This window comes from Salmo trutta, chromosome 8, assembly GCF_901001165.1.
Source record: "Salmo trutta chromosome 8, fSalTru1.1, whole genome shotgun sequence".
NCBI classification, from domain to species: domain Eukaryota; kingdom Metazoa; phylum Chordata; class Actinopteri; order Salmoniformes; family Salmonidae; genus Salmo; species Salmo trutta.
This window is the reverse complement of record NC_042964.1, coordinates 20,442,485-20,451,873: the sequence shown is the minus strand read 5'-3', so window position 1 is coordinate 20,451,873 and position 9,389 is coordinate 20,442,485. Positions and strand designations below refer to the sequence as shown.

The 9,389-nt window shown below is 42.9% G+C and overlaps 1 non-coding gene across 1 annotated transcript; it reads right to left on the bottom strand.

Moving 5' to 3' along the window:
- Window positions 1-2,202: 2,202 nt before the first annotated feature.
- On the bottom strand, window positions 2,203-2,285 carry trnal-cag (transfer RNA leucine (anticodon CAG)). Its single transcript has one exon. It is a non-coding gene; the product is annotated as a tRNA-Leu (tRNA).
- Between the last annotated feature and the right edge of the window lie 7,104 nt (window positions 2,286-9,389).

The following is a 9,389-nucleotide window of genomic DNA, read 5'->3' as shown; positions in this document are numbered from 1 at the left end:
GACTCATTGGGCTTTGGTCAAAAGTAGTCCACTAGATAGGGAATAGGGTGCTATTTGGGACACAGACCTTGACCTCTGTTTGCAGTCTTAACAGAGATCTGCCATTAAAAACTTTTAAAAATCATCCTGGAAATGACATGACATAGATTGGGAAGAGGAACTCTCAATTATTCACACAAACACACACACACACACACACACACACACACACACACACACACACACACACACAACCAATTACTCAGACTATTCTCCCCCGTTTGTTATTTATTCATAATCCCTAGAGTGGATAATGTTGTTTTTAGCAGCATACAGCTTCACAGGGACCAGGCCTATATCTGGTGAGGGCAGAGACCTCAGTTCCAGCCCTGATGTTCGGATTAATAATAAAACAACATGTAATAAATACCAGCATTGTGAAGGGAAAGACTGAATTCAGCAACAATTAACCCCAAAAGAACCGTACTGACTCTGTCATACTTTTCAGCGGTAAAATGATTTTCCAGCACTGATAGACTGACCCATGGCGCTACTTTAAAACTGGTTGGGTGGTCTCGTTCGTTATCCTGAGAGATGGGTATGGTGGGACGCTGCAGCACTTAGCCTATGTTCTCTCCGGTAGAGTTTTTTTTGTGTGAGGTTTTTGTTAGAATGGATTGCAGCGGCTTGGGTAGCGTAGCTACATTGAAACAAAACGTAATTGTGAACGTCATTACTTTACAAACAGACCCACAATAACCATGGCACAAATATAACAGAAAACTAGAGGGAGTGGGACACACCAATAGGCTACCTTTGAAAAAAACATTATGACCATCTATGAAACACTCATGCTTTTAATTTATCAAACATGCGTTTACCTCATCTCTTACACTATAAACCATTGTAAATGTGCCAAAATGTTTTTGTTTTTTAACACATAGGTTTCTAGATCCATAACAAACATTTATGGTTTTGATAAATGTGATTTTGATCACGATGGCATTATGAGTGACTCCACCCTTCCTGGCCACCGTGGATACGTGGCACATTGTTACATCAATTACAGCAGGGTGGTAAAGGTGAAATTGTCACATAATATCATCGCTGTCTGTTGGCATTAGCAGGGGACATTATCCCAGTGAAAGACTTGTGGAGCACTACTGGGCGCATAAACAAATAGGTGGAACAAATAGGTGGAGAGAGCGTATTGAGGTGTAGGCCTAACCTTAGTTGACCTGCCTGTAGGCTAGTTATTAAAAACTGGTATATTATGTTTTTCCTGAATCACTAATGAGTTGGTAACATTTAACACAAAGAAAGGCTAGCACAGTTGAATATAGTCACAAAGTCACTATTACACTTTACCTGTTGTGCGCCAAAATTGTCAATCGAAAAAATCTACCCATCCACCGTTCTATTTCGCTCCCATTTGAACGTTTTGTAATCGTTGTGAAGACTGATTCCATGCATTAGAGCATTATCTATTTTTTATCAAAGCAAACCATTGTGACACATTCGATTCATTATTTTAAAGCCATAACCAACATGGAATTAATTTAAGAAAATGATATCGCTTTGGAAGGATCACAAGGTTATACACGTTGGGGGAAATTATGAGGAAAATATTTTGATAAAACATGTTCAGAATTATTTCAGAACTATTCATGGTTCTACACCTTTGTAGTTGATAAAAGGCGTGCCATTATAACAATTGTTAGAGGTTGTCCATGGCCAATTTCTAGAAGTTCCATAAAATGGTTTAGTTTTACAATTAGGCTATTCGACCAACTCATCTAATATTTTTGCATACGAAATAAGACTCTATTTACATTGATTGCTGCAAAATAAATATACATGTTGTTGCTGCTTTCAGATGTTTTTGTTAGTTGTATAATTATTTATTTATACATATTTGTTTATTGAAACATGAAGAATATATATATAGGAAAATACTTTTTTACATCAATATGTTCAAATAAACGAATTATAAGATTATAACTATACAAACATTTATTCAGACAGCCTGGTGAAGATATTGGTCTACACCAATTATTGCAATAGTTATTGCACAAGACAAAATGTTAATTGATTGATTTCTCATCTTTATGTTGATTATGTAACACGAATAAATGTTGTGCAATGAAACGAATAGAGGTTAAAAAATACGAGAAATTAGCACTATCATTCGATCTCTTTTCTCAGAATTAGCGCAAAAGGAAATGTCAGAAGTGGGATTCGAACCCACGCCTCCAGGGGAGACTGCGACCTGAACGCAGCGCCTTAGACCGCTCGGCCATCCTGACACACCGATCTTTGTAAAATATTGCAAATATGATTGCTTTTGATCAGCACGTGTTTTAAAACACTGGGTTCGTACGTCCTTTTGAGAGTCTGAACATTGGCATTATATTGCAAAACATATATTAGCGACTGTCTCTGCTTGAAATGTTTACGTTCGGAATCAACACTGGGGTCTATCTGGCGATTTCAGAACCGACTTCAATGGAATGAGATATGTTACTACTGGACTAGAAAAAAACGTGCTACGATGGATAATTCTTTAGTTAATAATATACAAGATAATATTGTTATTATAATAAGTCATTGATGTAGCCTATGGCTCAGGGATGATGCGTAGGACACTGAAAATGAACCCATTTTCATGTTCTATTTTTAATAACAGGTCTACCATGTCTTGTTTATGACCTCACTCATTGGATACCATGTGGACTCAACATCAGGGGTGAGAAGTTGCATTGTTGGAGAAATGAACTTATGAACTGTTTGTTTATTATCACCATCATGTCTTTTCTGGGCCAGCTAGCCTTAAAGAAATAGTTCAGCAATTTTACATGTTTTCGATATTTGTTTCCTTACCTTGACAAAATATCTAAACGTGTCAAATCGCTGAACTATCATTTCAACATCCATCCTCACTGATGTATTCAGACTGCTCACAACAAAACAACTTTATTTTTTTATCCTCAAATCTCTCCATTACTCAATCATCTGGAATCCTAACCAATCCCGCCCTTTCCCGGCCCTGCCCATAGATTTACCCCTAATATCAACGTGTTGTTATACGTCTATTTACAAGCACAGATGTAATGTATCTTATGCCCAAGAGTGAGAGAGACAGACAGACAGAGAGAGAGAGTAAGAGAGATATAGATGGAGGGATGAATGGGAGGTGGGAGATGGCAGAAGGCAAGAGGGAGAGAGAGGGATATAGACAGAGAGAAAGAGAGAGAAAGAGAGAGAGAGCGAGATGGGGAGAGAGGGATATAGAGGAAGAGCGAGAGAGAGAGAGGGAGTAAGAGAGATATAGATGGAGAGAGAAACAGGGGGTAGGAGAGGGCAGAAGGCAAGAGGGAGAGAGAGGGATATAGAGAGAGATAGAGGAAGAGTGAGAGAGAGAGATACAGAGGGATGGGGGATGGGGCAGGGACAGTGCAGCCACAGAGGCAGCAGAATCTGTGTGTTGATAGTCTGTGGTGATAATACAGAACTCACTGGGTGTAGGGGATAACGATCTGATGCGCCGATTGAGGACACACACACTCCACCCAGCATCTGTCATCTGGGTGTGTGTGTGATTACAAGTTGTTTATTGCTTTGTATGGAGGCAGCAGGCTATGGATGGACCAGGGCACAAGGCGAGCATCTGGTGATGCCAACTGCAGCTGGCTGGCTTATCATAGTCATGAAACTAGGACTAATGCCCCAGATAGCTACGGGTTTGTTTGGGAAGAGTACGTCAATGTACAGTATACAGTGCAGTCGGAAAGTATTCAGACCCCTTCCCCTTTTCCACATTTTGTTGCGTTACAGCCTTATTCTAAAATGTATTAAATACTTTTTTTCATCAATCTACACACAATACCCCAGAATGACAAAGCGAAAGCAGTTTATTTGAAATGTTTGCAAAAAATAAAAACAGAAATACCTTATTTACATAAATATTCAGACCCTTTGCTATGAGACTCAAAATTGAGCTCAGGTGCAACCTGCTTCTATTGATCATCCTTGAGATGTTTCTATAACTTGATTGGAGTCCACCTGTGGATAATTCAATTGATTGGACATGATTTGGAAAGGCACACACCTGTCTATTTAAGGTCCCACAGTTGACAGTGCATGTCAGAGCAAAATACTAGCCATGAGGTCGAAGGAATTGTCCATAGAGCTCTGAGACAGGATTGTGCCGAGGCACAGATCTGGGGAAGGGTACCAAAACATTTCTGCAGCATTGAGGATCCCCAAGAACACAGTGGCTTTCATCATTCTTAAATGGAAGACGTTTTGAACTACCAAGACACTTCCTAGAGCTGGCCACCTGGCCAAACTGAGTAATCAGGGGAGAAGAGCCTTGGTCAGGGAAGTGACCAAGAACCCGATGGTCACTCTGACAGAGCTCCAGAGTTCCTCTGTGGAGATGAGAGAACCTTGTAGAAGGGCAACCATTTCTGCAGCATTCCACCAATCAGGCCTTTATGGTAGAGTGGCCCAGACGGAAGCCACTCCTCAGTAAAAGGCACATGACAGCCCACTTGGAGTTTGCCAAAAGGCACCTAAAGGACTCTCAGACCATGAGAAACAAGATTCTCTGGTCTGATGAAAACAAGATTGAACTCTTTGGCTTGAATGCCAAGCATCATGTCTGGAGGAAACCTGGCACCATCCCTACGGTGAAGCATGGTGGTGGCAGCATCATGCTGTGGGGAGGTTTTTCAGTGGCAGGGACTGTGAGACTAGTCAGGATCGAGGGAAAGATGAACGGAGCAAAGCACAGAGAGATCCTTGATGAAAACCTGCTCCAGATTGCTCAGGACCTCTGACTAGAGCAAAGGTTCACCTTCCAACAGGACAACGACCCTAAGCACACATCTAAGACAACGCAGGAGTGGCTTCATGGCAAGTCTCTGAATGTCCTTGAGTGGCCCAGCCAGAGCCTAAACTTGAACCCGATGGAACATCTCTGGAGAGACCTGAAACTAGCTGTGGAGCAATGACCAACCTGACAGAGCTTGAGAGGATCTGCAGAAAAGAATGGGAAAACTCTCCAAATACAGGTGTGCAAGGCTTGTCGCGTCATACCCAAGAAGACTCGAGGCTGTAATCACTGCCAAAGTGCTTCAGCTGAGTAAAGGGTCTGAATACTTATGTAAATGTGATATTTGCTTTTTTTTGGGGGGGGGGGGTGTAAATTGATGAGGGAGGTCTGAACCTGAATAAGTCAAGGTATCTGAATACTTCCCATTTACACTGTAATACGTAGCACTCACTCACTTTCTGTCAGCTAGTTTATATTTTATATTTATATTATTTGTCTGTTGATAAGTAATCATTAACGCATACACACACACATGTGGACATGAATAAACACACAAACACACACACAGACACACACTTCACCTGCCATGCCTTGCCCTGATCCGCCCTGCCTCTCTCAACAGTGATGACAGTGTGATAGGATTATCCCGATTTTGGCAGGACCACAGCTGCAGATGACTGAGAAGCTACCCAGCAGAAGTCACCCAAAGGTCAATGGGGTCACGACCCCCCAGGGCAGACAGGACACAAGACAAACTGGCAGGGGTAAGGGGAGGAGGAGGGGGGAGAGAGGCTTGGAGGAGGAGAGGAGGGGATGGCTCAGTTAGAGCTAAAGCTAGCGCAGGAGAGAGGTCTGAAGAGTTGAGAGGGGAAGTTTGTAAAGAGAAAGGAGGGTTTGTTGAAAGAGTGAGTGTTTTAGGGACGGCGGAGAAGAGAAGAGGATGAGAAGAAGTGAATGGGAGGAATACGATATAACAGCTTTTATGCCTGATGGTACTGGGAAGTACAGTAGAGAGCGAGGGAGGGAGAGAGGGAGAGAGGGAAGAAAAGGAGGGGAGAGAGGGAAGAGATAAAGGGGGAGAGAGCGAAAGGGAGGGAGGGAGAGAGGAAAGAAAAAGAGAGAGAAAGGGAGGGAGAGAGCAAAAGAGAATAGTAGAGGGAAGAGAGAGAGAGAGAGTAAGAGACTAAAAACATAGCCTTGCTATTGAGAAGAAGAAGACAGGCTACGTGCACAATGCCCACAAAATGAGGTGGAAACTGAGCTGCACTTCCTAACCTCCTGCCAAATGTATGACCATATTAAAGACACATATTTCCCTCAGATTACACAGACCAACAAAGAATTTGAGAAAATAAACAAATCCAATTTTGATAAACTCTCATATTTTTTTTTATTTCACCTTTATTTAACCAGGTAGGCCAGTTGAGAACAATTGTCATTTACAACTGCAACCTGGCCAAGATAAAGCAAAGCAGTGTGCCAAAAACAACAACACACAGATACACATGGGATAAACAAATTTACAGTCAATAGCACAATAGAAAAATCAATATACAGTGTGTGCAAATGTAGAAAGGCAATAAATAGGCCATAGGGGCGAAATAATTACTATTTAGCATTAACACTGGAGTGATAGATGTGTAGATGATGATGTGCGAGTTTTTTAATGTTTTTATTTCACCTTTATTTAACCAGGTAGGCCAGTTGAGAACAAGTTCTCATTTACAACTGCGACCAGCCAAGATAAAGCAAAGCAGTGTGACAAAAACAACACAGAGTTACACATGGGATAAACAAACGTACAGTCAATAACACAATAGAAAAAATCTATATACAGTTTGTGCAAATGTAGAAAGGTTAGGGAGGTAAGGCAGTAAATAGGCCATAGTGGCGAAATAATTACAATTTAGTATTAATACTGGAGTGGTAGCTGTGTAGACTATGATGTGCAAGTAGAGATACTGGGGTGCAAAAGAGCAAAAATAAATTACAATATGGGGATGAGGTAGTTGGGTGGGCTATTACAGATGGGCTGTGTACAGGTGCAATGATCGGTAAGCTGCTCTGACAACTGATGTTTAAAGTTAGTGAGGGAATTTCAGTTTCAGTGATTTTTGCAATTCGTTCCAATCATTGGCAGCAGAGAACTGGAAGGAAAGGCAGCCAAAGGAAGTGTTGGCATTGGGGATGACCAGTGAAATATACCTGCTGGAGCGCGTGGTCCGGGTGGGTGTTGCTATGGTGACCAGTGAGCTGAGATAAGGTGGGACTTTACCTAGCGAAGACTTATAGATGACCTGGAGCCAATGGGTTTGGCAGTGAATATGAAGCGAGGGCCAGACAACGAGAGCATACAGGTTGCAGTGGTGGGTAGTATATGGGGCTTTGGTGACAAAACGGATGGCACTGTGATAGACTACATCCAATTTGTAAATGACATCGCCGAAGTCAAGGATTGGTAGGATAGTCAGTTTTACAAGGGTATGTTTAGCAGTATAAGTGAAGGAGGCTTAGTTGTGAATAGGAAGATTCTAGATTTAATTTTAGATTGGAGATGCTTAATGTGAGTCTGGAAGGAGAGTTTACAGTCTAACCAGGCACCTAGGTATTTGTAGTTGTCCACATATTCTAAGTCAGAACCGTCCAGAGTAGTAATGCTAATCGGGTGGGAGGGTGCGGGCAGCGATCAGTTGAAGAGCATGCATTTAGTTTTACTTGCATTTAAGAGCAGTTGGAGGCCACGGAAAGAGAGTTGTATGGCATTGCAGCTCGTCTCGAGGTTAGTTAACACAGTGTCCAAAGAAGGGCCAGAAGTATACAGAATGGTGTCGTCTGCGTAGAGGTGAATCAGAGAATCACCAGCAGCAAGAGCGATATCATTGATATATACAGAGAAAAGAGTTGGCCCGAGAATGGAACCCTGTGGCTCCCCCATAGAGACTGCCAGAGGTCTGGACAACAGGCCCTCCAATTTGACACACTGAACTTTATCTGAGAAGTAGTTGGTGAACCAGGCGAGGCAGTTATTTGAGAAACCAAAGCTGTTGAGTCTGCCGATAAGAATGTGGTGATTGATAGAGTCGAAAGTCTTGGCCAGGTCGATGAAGACGGCTGCACAGTACTGTCTTTTATCGATGGAGGTTATGATATCTTTTAGGACCTCGAGCGTGGCTGAGGTGCACCCATGACCAGCTCGGAAACCAGATTCCATAGCGGAGAAGGTACGGTGGGATTCGAAATTGTCGGTGATCTGTTTGTTAACTTGGCTTTCGAAGTCTTTAGAAAGGCAGGGCAGGATAGATATAGGTCTGTAACAGTTTGGGTCTAGAGTGTCTCCCTCTTTGAAGAGGGGGATGACCGCGGCAGCTTTCCAATCTTTAGGGATCTCAGACGATACGAAAGAGAGTTTGAACAGGCTAGTAATAGGGGTTGCAACAATTGCGGCGGATAATAATTAGAAAGAGAGGGTCCAGATTGTCTAGCCCAGCTGATTTGTAAGGGTCCAGAATTTGTAGCTCTTTCAGAACATCAGCTATCTGGATTTGGGTGAAGGAGAAGCGGGGGAGGGGGGGGCTTGGGCAAGTTCCTGTGGGGGGTGCAGAGCTGTTGGCCGGGGTAGGGGTAGCCAGGTGGAAAGCGTGGCTACCCCTAGCATGGCTACCCCCGTAGAAAAATGCTTATTGAAATTCTCGATTATCGTGGATTTATCGGCGGTGACAGTGTTTCCTGGCCTCAGTGCAGTGGGCAGCTGGGATGAGGTGCTCTTATTCTCCATGGACTTTACAGTGTCCCTAAACTTTTTGGAATTAGTGCTACAGGATGCAAATTTCTGTTTGAAAAAGCTAGCCTTTGCTAACCTGACTTACTGTGTATATTGGTTTCTGACTTCCATGAAAAGCTGCATATCGCAGGGGATATTCGATGCTAATGCAGTACACCACAGGATGTTTTTGTGCTGGTCAAGGGCAGTCAAGTCAGGAGTGAACCAGGGGCTATATCTGTTCTTAGTTCTAAATTTTTTGAAAGGGGCATGCTTATTTAAAATGGTGAGGAAAGCACTTTTAAAGAACAACCAGTCATCTTCTACTGACGGGATGAGGTCAATATCCTTCCAGGATACCCGGGCCAGGTTGATTAGAAAGGCCTGCTCGCTGAAGTATTTTAAGGAGCGTTTGACAGTGATGAGGGGTGGTCGTTTGACCGCGGACCCATTACAGACGCAGGCAATGAGGCAGTGATCGCTGAGATCCTGGTTGAAGACAGCATAGGTGTATTTAGAGGGCAGGTTGGTCAGGATAATATCTATGAGGGTGCCCATGTTTACAGATTTAGTGTTGTACCTGGTAGGTTCCTTGATAATTTGTGTGAGATTGAGGGCATCTAGCTTAGATTGTAGGACGGCCGGGGTGTTAAGCATATCCCAGTTTAGGTCACCTAACAGTACGGACTCTGAAGATAGATGGGGGCAATCAATTCACATATTGTGTCCAGGGCACAGCTGGGGGCTGAGGGGGGTCGATAACAAGCGGCAACAGTGAGAGACTTATTTCTGGAAAGTAGAAGCTCAAACTGT